Source organism: Bos mutus, chromosome 17, assembly GCF_027580195.1.
Source record: "Bos mutus isolate GX-2022 chromosome 17, NWIPB_WYAK_1.1, whole genome shotgun sequence".
In the NCBI taxonomy this organism is placed as follows: Eukaryota; Metazoa; Chordata; class Mammalia; order Artiodactyla; family Bovidae; genus Bos; species Bos mutus.
In genome coordinates, this window is record NC_091633.1 from 18,391,185 (window position 1) to 18,402,486 (window position 11,302).

The 11,302-nt window shown below is 46.4% G+C and overlaps 1 long non-coding RNA gene across 1 annotated transcript; it reads left to right on the top strand.

Moving 5' to 3' along the window:
- Positions 1-62: 62 nt before the first annotated feature.
- On the top strand, positions 63-2,647 carry LOC106701109 (uncharacterized). The gene is made up of 2 exons (XR_001351636.2): positions 63-276; positions 492-2,647. It is a non-coding gene; the product is annotated as an uncharacterized lncRNA (long non-coding RNA).
- The last annotated feature ends 8,655 nt before the right edge of the window (positions 2,648-11,302 follow it).

Genomic DNA, 11,302 nt, shown 5'->3' on the forward strand with positions numbered 1-11,302 from the left:
GCGCGGCGCGGGAGGCGCGGCCCCGCCCCCTCCCTCCGGCACCCTCCCTCCCGCGCGACTGGCGCCCACGCGGCCGCGCAAGCCCCGCCCCCTCCCGCGCACCGCCCCCAGGAACCCGGATCGAGGCCTGAACGCGCCGCGCCCGCGCACTGCAGCCTGCGGTCGTCTCTTCGGCGGAGCCCTATCCCACGGCCTCTTTTTGGCTCATGAGGATCACGATTTCTACCCGGCTCAACCACCTGCAGACGTAGAACCCAGGAGGGTAGAGGGCTCACGGTGCGCTTGCTGCATTCGCTGCCCCTAGGGAACTGCCTGTTCTTCTGAGTCTGTCTCGGGTTGGGGGTGGGTGACGGGGAAGGCGAGGCCGAAGAACCTACGAACTCGGTCCTCGGAGAGCTTCCGGAAGCGTGCTAGGGTTGGTGTCCTTGGTTCGCTCCCTCGCCCTCCGCCCCCAGGGTCGCGCTCAGCGTCCCTAATCTTATATCTTTCAGAGCCCCTCTCAGGAACGGAGGAGAGGAATTCCGCAGTTCACATCCCACGCGGCCAAAATCCCTCATCTGTCGCTTCGGGAACACCGCATCCCACACCCCCTGCCGAGAGCTCCACCGCACGCAAATAACCAGCCCTACCCCAGCGCCTTCTGTGCTCAGAGGGAATCCCACTCTGGGGAGAGGAAGAAGGAGGTTTTATTTTATCTTTAATACCCCACACAGCTTTTTATACGTAGAAGTCACAGATTACACTACTGTAACTTAAATAAGCGAGAGTTGTGTTAGAAGGTGCGTTTCTTGCACATTAAGATCAGGCTATTTTCTAGACTCCCACTTTCGTTGGTAGCAGAAAAAAGGGACTTTAATCCAAAATCTGCTCTTAAACCACAGATATTTGCTGTAGAGGTCTACAGAAAACCTCCATCAACAAAGACCTACTGTATAGCACAGGGAACTCAATAATCTGTAATAACCTATATGAGAAAAGAATGACAATAAAGCTATAAAACTGAATTACTTAACTGTACACCTGGAACTAACAGAGCATTGTAAATCAACTGTATTCTAGTTTAAAAAGTAAATGAAAAAATTTTTTTAAAAACTATGTAGCATCAAGATAAAGAGAATCTTGCTAATATAAAAAAATTAGACTATTGGGACTTCCTTGATGGTCCAGTGGCTAAGTAAGACTCCATACTCCCCATGTAGGCAGTCCAGGTTCCAATCCTGGTCAGGGAACTAGATTCCCCCACGCTGCAATTAAAGATCCAGAATGCTGCAAGTAAGACCCGGTTCAGCCAAATAAATAGACTGTTTAACAGAGAAAAAGACCTTCTCATTGAGTTCAGGAGCAAAAGGTGAACATATTTGCATCACAGAGCAATTTTCTTAAGGGACCCTGTGGCAGGATGAAGCATATAGTCTGCTTTTGTGTTTGGCTATGATGTACTGTCCACAGCAGCCAAAGCAGAACAAAAATCACCTCAGCTGTCCCAGATGGCTCAGCCTCAGGACCTAAGGAAGTGTTAGTCACTCAGTCGTGCTGACTCTTTGCGACCCAATGGACTGCAGCCCACCAGGCTCCTCTGTCCATGAGATTTTCCAGGCAAGGATACTGGAGTGGGTTGCCATTTCCTTCTCCAGGGGATCTTCCGAACCCAGGGATCAAACCTGGGTCTCCTGCACCGCAGGCAGATTCTTTACTGACTGAGCTACAAGGGAAGCCCTAAAATAAAGTCCTTTAACAGATGCAAATCACAGTGCATTACCGGATTGAAAAAAATCAGGCAGGTCATTTAATTATTTCCAAGGTGTGGAGGCTGGTATGCAGTTTTGATTGATACTTGGAAAAGGACCAGCAAAACCCTATACCAAACAAACAAAAATTCTAGTGTATGGCAGTACACTAAGAGAAACAAGGTAGAAACTGGTTAGGTCACAGGAATGGAGCCTCTTGCAGGAGGAACAGGTGACTGCATGGTGGGCGTGTGGTAATGGAGGGCTGGGGGTTCTTTTCCTTCTCAGACCAGGTCTGCTCCACTTCTTACACATTCTGCCTCACCCCAGTGAGGGTAGAAAGGCAAGAGGATTGTTAACCTCAGTCTGGAAATTATCTCAAGCATTTGACTTTGGATCTGCGGCTCGGTCTCTGCTTGGAGTTGTCAGCACTTCTGCTTCTTGAGAGACTCCTGAGCAGGGCTTTTGTGCTGAATGCTGTTCCCCAGATCTTCAAGCTTCTTGTTCCATGTTATCTTTTGGATCTCAGCTTACATGTTAGCTCCTCAGAGATATCTTGACTGACAAAGGACTAGGGCTACCCTTCCCAGTCAAACTGGCTATCACATTATTGTTTTATTTTCTTCATAGCACTTACCACTGATGTGTTTTCTGCTTAGCTGTTTACTGGCTGTTTCCTCCTACTAGGATGTAAGCTCCATGAGAACAGGAGCTTGTCTAGCTTGTCCATCATTAGGATGCAGAAGACCCCTGGTATATATCATTTATAGAATGCCTACTGTTTGGGTGAATGAAAGAGTTCCCACCATCCCTGATCAGTGACTTGCAAAGGGCTGGGCTATGGAAGGGCCCCAGCAAGTTTTTGCTGAACTCAAGTTTATTGATTTCCAATTAGTGAAATAAACAGGTTGTATTAGTCACTCAGTTGTGTCTGACTCTTTGTGACTCCATGGACTGTAGCCCACCAGGATTCTCTGTCCATGGAATTCTCCAGGCGAGAATATTGGGGTGGGTTGTCATGCCCTTCTTCAGGGGATCTTCCTGACCCAGGGATAGAACCTGGGTCTTCCGCATGTCAGGCAGATTCTTTACCATCTGAACCACCAGGGAAGCCCTGTCGCCTCATGTGAATGACTGTGAAGCTTAGGTTTAAAGCAAACGAAAACAGCGAAGCAGCATTATAGGTTTCTCAGAGACAAGCATATGTGTAAGTTCACATTGCTAGTGTTATCAGACTGTTCTTTGCAAGTCTTCTATTTCTCAGAGGTTGGAATACAGATATTCCTCAACTTACCATGGGATTATGTCCTGATAAACCCATCATAAGCTGAAAATGTCGTAAGTCAAAAATGCATGTAATACACATAATATACTCCTGGGCTTCATAGCTTAGCCTTCAATGTACTCAACACACATAGCCTACAGTTGGGCAAAATCACCTAACACAAAATCTATTTTATAATAAAGTATTGAATATCTCGTGTAATTTATTTAAGGTGAAAAACAGAATGGCTTTAAGTGTATCAGTGTCTACTCTTCATGATCTGTGTGGCTGATTGGGAGCTGCAGTTGGCTGCTGCTGCCCAGCATCTTAAGAGAGTGTGATAGTGTGTATTGATGGCTTGGGAAAAGATCAAAATTCAAAATTCGGTTTTTGCTGAATATGTATTGCTTTCACATCATCATAAAGTCAAAAAATTATAATTCAAATCATCATGAGTCAGGAACTGTCTGTATTCCCTTAAACTGAAACAGTGTGCTTGGGCTTGGCCCTTTCTGTGTCACATACCAATTATGCCCTTGGTTCCTCAACCCATTGGTGTCTCTAAAATATGTTGTTTAGAGGTTGCCAAAATTTAGCAAAACATAGCCTTCCAAAGGCAGACAGATCCAGTTACTCTTATGTAGAAATCAACTTAAGCTCAATGGGTTTTATACACATACTTCTTGTTAATAAGGTTAAGCAAAATACGAATGGGTTTTAGAAATAGTTGACCCTTGAACAACACAGGTTTGAACTGTGTGGGTCCACATATATTCAGCTTTTTTTCCTATAGTGAATACTGGAATACTACATTATCTGTGGTTGGCTGAATCCTTGGATTTGGAACTACGGATGTGGAGGAACTGTGTATGGGGACCAAGTCAGATTTTCAACCTCATAAAGGGAGGGTGGACACTCCAAACCCTGTGTTGTTCAAGAGTCAACTGTACTATATATATATATGTGTATATATATATATATATATTTTTTTTTTTTTAACCAAGGGCTGTAGGTATATTCAATCAGTTGGGGGCAGGGAGAGGAAATAGAGAAACTGTGATTCAGAAAGATGTATGATTTGATCAAAGACCCTCAAAGGAATTAATAAAGGACGATATTAGCTGGTAGTAGGCATGCACGCTCAGTTGTGTCTGACTCCTTGCAACCCCATGGACTGTAGTCCGTCAAATTCCTCTGTCCATGGAATTTTCCAGGCAACAATACTGGAATGGGTTGCCATTTCCTACTCCAGGGGATCCTCCCAATCCAGCAATAGAACCAGCATCTCCTGTGTCTCCTACATTGGCAGGTGGATTCTTTACCACTGTGCCACCTGGGAAGCTGGTAGTAGGCAGGCTGGTTTAAAAAGCTAGGTAGAGACTTCCCTGGTGGTCCAGGGACTAAGACTTGAAGCTCCCAATGCAGGGGGCTCAGGTTTGATTCCTGGTCGAGGAACTAGATGCCACATGCCACATCTAAAGATCTCACGTGTGCATTGTAAGTCTTTTCAGTCATGTCCGACTCTTTGGGACCCTGTAGATGGTAGCCCCTGGCTCCTCTGTCCATGGGATTCTCTAGGAAAGAATACTGGAGTGGGTTGCCATTTCCTTCTCCAGGGGATCTTCCTGACCCAGGGATCTGCTGCAACTAAGGCCCAGCACAGCCAAATAGATAAATATTAAGAAGAAGAAAAAAAAAAAATCTAGGTAGACAGAAAAGGCCCAATAGAAAAAAATGACATGCCAACTTCCCAACGCTCTACAACCCTCCCATAAGACAATGGAGATGGTAAAAGGCAGTCTGTTCCATATTTGGACAGCTCTAATCATTAAAGCAGTTTCATTCTGGGCTGAATCCACCTCCCACTAGCCAACTTCATTGGCTCTTGTTTAACCCTCTGGAGTAACTTTGAATAAGTTTAGTCTCTCCTCTGTGTGAGATCCCTTCCAGTATTTCAATGTATTTATCATGCTCTGTGAGTCTCTTCTCTCAGGTAAAAAGAACTGCTCAGCCTCTGAGCTGTGATGTGTATAGCAGGAGTCTGCAGCCCCTCAGCATCCTTGTCATCCTGTCGTAGAGACACCCAGCACTGAAGACAGGATCTCCCAGTGGAGTTATCACTGTCCACCTTTGTTTCCACGCTTTCTCCTGCACATTGTTGATTTGTGCACATTGTTGATTTGTTTGATTTGAACAATCAATTCAAAAATGAGTCCTGTGTATATAAACTGCAGTCATTTAATCTTCCCATCGTCTACTTACACTGTTGATCATTTTAAACCCAGGTACTGAACTCCGACTGTAATGGAATGTCTTCCTGTTCACTTTGGCCCATCTTTGCAGTCCAGTGTGGTCTTTGGAGTCTTCATCTTCAAGGGATGTTTTAGCTGTATGCCCCAACTTGAGTTACACACAACTTTGATAAGCATGGCTTCTGTCAACTGGTGCAAATCAACTTGACTACAGGTTCCAAAGTCAGAAAAGTGAAAATCTTATAACACACTCTCTTGCCTCATTTTGCATACCATGTTATTATACAGATCATTCTTTTGGTTGTACACCTGATGTAGTCAGCTTGACTTGAGGATCATGACATATGAAAAATACATGTTTACATACTAGATCAGAACTGGTACACTAAGGTGTTTACACTGAAAGGTAAGTGGGAATTAAAGCCATCCAACTTCGTTACATCTGCTGTCTCTTAGTGACTCTGGAACACAAGCTCACGGAGTGGAATGCCAGGCAAAATCGCCTGTGTTATTACATTTACATTCTATGTTATGTAAATTGTTAAGCAGCCCACCATGGGCTTACAAGGACTGCAGTTGCCCAGATTTACAACCAAAGAAAGAGCCCAGAGTCAGCAACAGAGACATCTGTGGTTTAATGGATGGGGGAGCTTACACATCTGAAGCAGGGTCCTAGAGCGACACCCTCACTGTGTGCCACAGATGGTAGGCAGGACGTGGTGGCAGTCTTCACTCCCAAGGGGAACGAGAGATTGATGTCAGGTTGGCTTATTAGTTACCAGGGAAACCAGCAGAGGGACATGTTCTTCACCACCCCTTTGATAAGCCAGCACAGGCTAGGGGCTCGGGCAACTACATAGGAAGGTCAGTCCTATGCCTAGGGTTTAGGTGAAGCTGGTGCTCGCTGGACAGGAGACGTGCAAAAAGCAAGAGAACAGACATCGTGAGCGGCCTGACCATAAAGTCTCTCATGGTAATTATGGGATGTTAGTCCACTGTATTATTATCTAGCCCACCTTTCTGGTCCATAAGGACTTGACGAGAGGACTCTGTCAAATGCGTTGCTAAGATCTACGTAAATTTTCTGCAACAGTCCACAGTCTAGTGATCTTTTCAGCGAAATGTGTCCAGTTTGGCGTGGCTTGTTACTGATCATATGTCAGTGCCTAGTGACCACTTTTTGTACATGCCCACAGACTATAGCTTTAACATCTGAGACTTTGCCAAACTTAACAGACTGTCTTTTCCAGAATTTGGCCCTCTCCCATTAATAAGCATTCTTTTGATGGCTAAGTGTCAAAAAAACTCCAACTGATTAGCTTATGCTTATGAAAAAGAACTTATTGGGAAGTAGATCCAATTCAGAACAGTTTGATCCAGGTGCTCAAATAAACTAACAGAATCTCTCTCCATCTCTTGACTGCTGTTTTGCTTTGCTTTTTACTGTCTTGAGAGCTCTCTCCAGGTGGTAGCAGATATGAGCCCCAGCATCTTCAGTTTATAGTCCACAAGTTTAGCAATCTCAATGGAAGGACAGGGCTAATAGTTTCTCTGGGTCATGTGTCCACCCCTGGAAGCAGGGACTGTGGACAGCTCCATCTGAACTACATGGACAGAGAGTGGGGGAGAAGTGGGTCCTCAAGGCTGTGGTTTTCAAGCTTTGGTGTGTATCAGGGGGGTGTGGGGGGGCAGGGGCAGTGGTGTGGGTGGTGTGCTCCAGAATTCTCAGTCATTAGGTCTGGGATGGAGACCAAAAATTTGTATTTCTAACAAGTTCCCAGGTGATGTAGACGCTGCAAGTTCAGGACCCATACCTTGAAAAGCAATAGCCCAGAGGGAAGTCTTGGTGCTCTTACCAGAAGGAGAGGAACAGATGTTGGGCTAGCAAAATGAAAGATGTCTACTTCACTGAGAAAAGTCAAAGATCTAACAGGTTGGGAGGAATCGGAGGTAAAGAGCATGAAGCACTGGAAATCTTGTTTGGAGACACCCTGTATTCTTCCATGGAACCTTTCAGTTTCATCTGCCCTATGTTCACCACAACCTCCCCTCTAATTCTAAGCTCCGGTCACACTGGACCATTATCTGCTCCTCCGAACCTTTGCTCAGGCTGTTCCTGCTGCTTGGGTATGCCTGGTGAACACCAAGATGAAGGCTCAGATCCCACCTCATTGGGGCGGGCTTCCCTGATAAGGATCCTCTCCATTACTTCCAACCTCACCACCTAGAAAATTAGTTGTGCCTTCTTCTGTGTCCCTCGGGGATCACTCAACTCTACTACAGTAACTTAGGTTTACTTCCTATATCTCTGGCTGATCCTTTTCAGTCCTCTTTTCATGCACTTCCCCCTCTCCCACTCAACCTGAGATGTGCAGTGTCCTGTGATTGAGTACTTAGCATTCTTCCTCACCTGAATCTTGCCATAGGTCCACTGGTTTCAGTTCAGTTCAGTCGCTCAGTTGTGTCTGACTCTTTGTGACCTCATGAACAGCAGCATGCCAGGCCTCCCTGTCCATCACCAACTCCCAGAGTCCACCCAAACCCATGTCCATCGAGTTGGTGATGCCATCCAACCATCTCATCCTCTGTCATCTCCTTCTCCTCCTACCCTCAATCTTTCCCAGCATCAGGGTCTTTTCAAATGAGTCAGCTCTTTGCATCAGGTGGCCAAAGTATTGGCGTTTCAGCTTCAATATCAGTCCTTCCAATGAACACCCAGGATTGATCTCCTTTAGGATGGACTGGTTGGATCTCCTTGCCATCCAAGGGACTCTCAAGAGTCTTCTCCAACACCACAGTTTAAAAGCATCAATTCTTTGGTGCTCAGCTTTCTTTATAGTCCAACTCTCACATCCATACATGACCACTTGAAAAAACAGCCTTGACTAGACAGACCTTTGTTGGCAAAGTAATGTCTCTGCTTTTTAATATGCTGTCTAGGTTGGTCATAACTTTCCTTCCAAGGAGTAAGCGTCTTTTAATTTCATGGCTTCAGTCACCATCTGCAGTGATTTTGGAGCCCAGAAAAGTAAAGTCAGCCACTGTTTCCACTGTTTCTCCATCTATTTGCCATGAAGTGATGGGACCGGATGCCATGATCTTAGTTTTCTGAATGTTGAGCTTAAACCTCACCAAAATATTGATGTCCGTTTGTATGTCCAGATCCCTAAACCCAGTTATCTCACTTTGACATTTAACTGGGACTTGTCATCTGAGAATGACAAATGTGGTGGATGGGGCAACCCTCTCTCTGAGAAGTGAGCCATGAATTATTAATATTACATTCATTTGCATATTCAGAGCTGAGAAGAACAGCATCTAGGGCAGAAAGAAAAGCAAAGGGGACACACAGATGAACAGTACTCTGACAGCACTTACCACTAGCATTTATTCATCTGCTGATAAACTCCAGGAGAGCAGGGATCATATGCATTTAGGGTATGTGCACAGGGACTTCCCTGGAGGTCCAGTGGTTAGGATTCCATGCTTCTACTGCAGGGGCACAGGTTCGATCTCCAGCTGGGGGACTAAGATTCCATAAGCCATGGCATGGCCAAAAAGAAAAAAAAGGGATATATGCAGTGATTGGGCTTGCCTGGGAACTCAGATGGTAAAGGATCCGCCTGGAATACAGGAGATCCCTGGGTTGGGAAGATCCCCTGGAGGAGGAAATGGCTGCCCACTCCAGTATTCTTGGCTGTAGAATCCCATGGCAGAGGAGCCTGGCGGGCTACAGGCCATGGAGTTGCAGAGTCGGATACACCTGAGCAACTAAGCACGCGTGCGCAGTGATGAACGAACTCAGACATTTGCTTGCCTTAAGGAACTCACGATACTTACTTGCCTTAAGGACTCTGCGGGTCCCTTGTGTCCCCAGTGCCTAGCACAGCGGGGGGGCCCTGTGGCAAGCGCTCAGCACATGTCTATATACCACATCAATTAACGAGACCCTTCACTTCCTTTGCTGTTACTGCTCAGGGGGAAAAAAAAAGTTGCCATTTAAAAAAAATTAAGGAAAAGAAACCCATACAGCACAGTGCCAAAGTACTGTGGAATGGTTTTCAAAACCATAGCTCCCTGATGGGATAATGTAGTTTAAATATAGCAGCTATTTTCCCCTCCAGTCGGTTTGTTCTTTGATTTTTGTGGAAAGACTTCAAAAGTTCTCCTCCACTGCTCTCCTTCCTCAACCCTCACCCACCCCACCCCACCCCACCCCGCCCCGCCCTGCAGCATGCTCAGAACTTAAACAGCAAAACACTTAAAATGCAGAGATGACAGGGCCTCCTGAGCCTGGTAGAAAAATGAACGGTGATTAAATGCAATTTTTAATTTTAAATGATGAGTTACTCTGGTTCTGCCTTCCCCGCCGGGGCACCAGGGTGTTGCTTTAGCTGTAGTGGTGGCACAATTTCCGTCCGGACATGGATTCAAGGACTGTGAATGCAGCGGATAGGTTGCAATGGACAAATTTCTAGAACAGGGATCTCTGTTCCCAAGCTGACCAGCTTGCTCCCTGGTTGTCTCACAATAGGAAAAAAGGGAGGGGGGATGTGGAGGTGGCAGAGGCATGTTTAGGTCTCCTACTGTGATCCCTCTGGAGTTACCTGATAGTTCACAAAAGCTCCCAGGAGGCTGGCCGCCCTCCCAAGTCACCTTGTGATTCTCTTCTGATTTGGGATAAGGGAAGGGAGCGGGACACCGAGTATCCAGAGGGAAGCATGTCTGACGAGCCTGATCCACTCCATCTGGGATGATGCATCAGGGCCCCACCTGGCTCCAGCAGCCTGCTGAGGCCGAGGCAATGATCCTCTGCCGAACACCCCCACCTCTCCAGTCCCTCTGCAGCCTGCCCGGCCTTCGTCTTCCCCTGAAAGGAGACGCTCTCGGCTTCTCTCATTTGTAAGACTTCCCCTCACTTCCTAGGCCTTGGCTTCTTTTCCACAATCCCTTGGCTCCTTTCTCCCACCCGGGGCTCCTCTCCATCTGCCACCCCTCTGTGAGGTGGGGTTGACAGTCCACCTGTCAAGTGCTCTCATGTGGGTGCCCTGGGGACAGTCCTGTCAGTTCATTAGTCCTCTGGCACCACCCAGATCTTGTCCTGGTTTGGAGACCGATACATCCATTGTAAGGTCCCGTCGTGTCTCACTTGCTGGAGTCCAGAGCTAAAGACAACCGCCTCCCATTCTCTTAGCTGCTTGCCATCTCCAAGGGTGGTAGGATCAGGTCATCTGCTCTAGTCATCAAGCTTAACATGTGAAACTTCTCAGGTGGGTCCAATCTGCTAGATGGGGGCTGGGTGGAGTAGAAGAAAGCAGAAGCTTGGCCCGAGTTGTTTGCAAACATCAGACATTTCTCTTCCATGACTCATCAGAGGAGAGCAGAGTCCTCCCTCTTCCTGGAATGCAGCAAACCCATGGCCAACTCCTACCGCCATCCGACCCCCCAAATAAAACCACCCACATATAGAGTTTTGGTCTCAGAAATCAGATCCCCCACCCCCACCCCAAAGATCTGACATGGCAGCTTGGAGAGGTGGGCATTTTGAGGCCTCAGAAGAACAGCCTTCTAAGAGAATTCTCTGACCGGAGAAAGAGGTGGCTGCAGAAGCAGCCTGGTGACTTGAAAGCAAAGAAAGTGCATGTGTTGTCAGGATGGGTCTTTTTAAGAAAAGCACTTTCACCACCCTCTCCCTCACTTTCCCCAACCTTTCTATTTAGTAGCCTTCCTAATACAAAACCTGGGATAGACAACATTTGGGTCAGTCTAGTCTGGCTTGATTTCAGTGGTGGTAGGTACAAAGGTTCTGGAAAAAAGAAATAGGCAGATACAGATAAAAAGAAAGGAAAGGAGACAAAAAGGAAGACATCATTTATCAGACCCTTATTTGCCAAGCATGTGATGTTGTTGTCTCACTCCATCCTCAGGACAAGCCTGTCTGGTAGGTATCATTATCATCTCTGTTTTCCAGACACTGATGGCTGATTCTCAGAGAGGTTAAGTCATTTGCAGAAGTCATACAATTAGAAATCACCATTCAATAAACAGTGTGGTGGGAA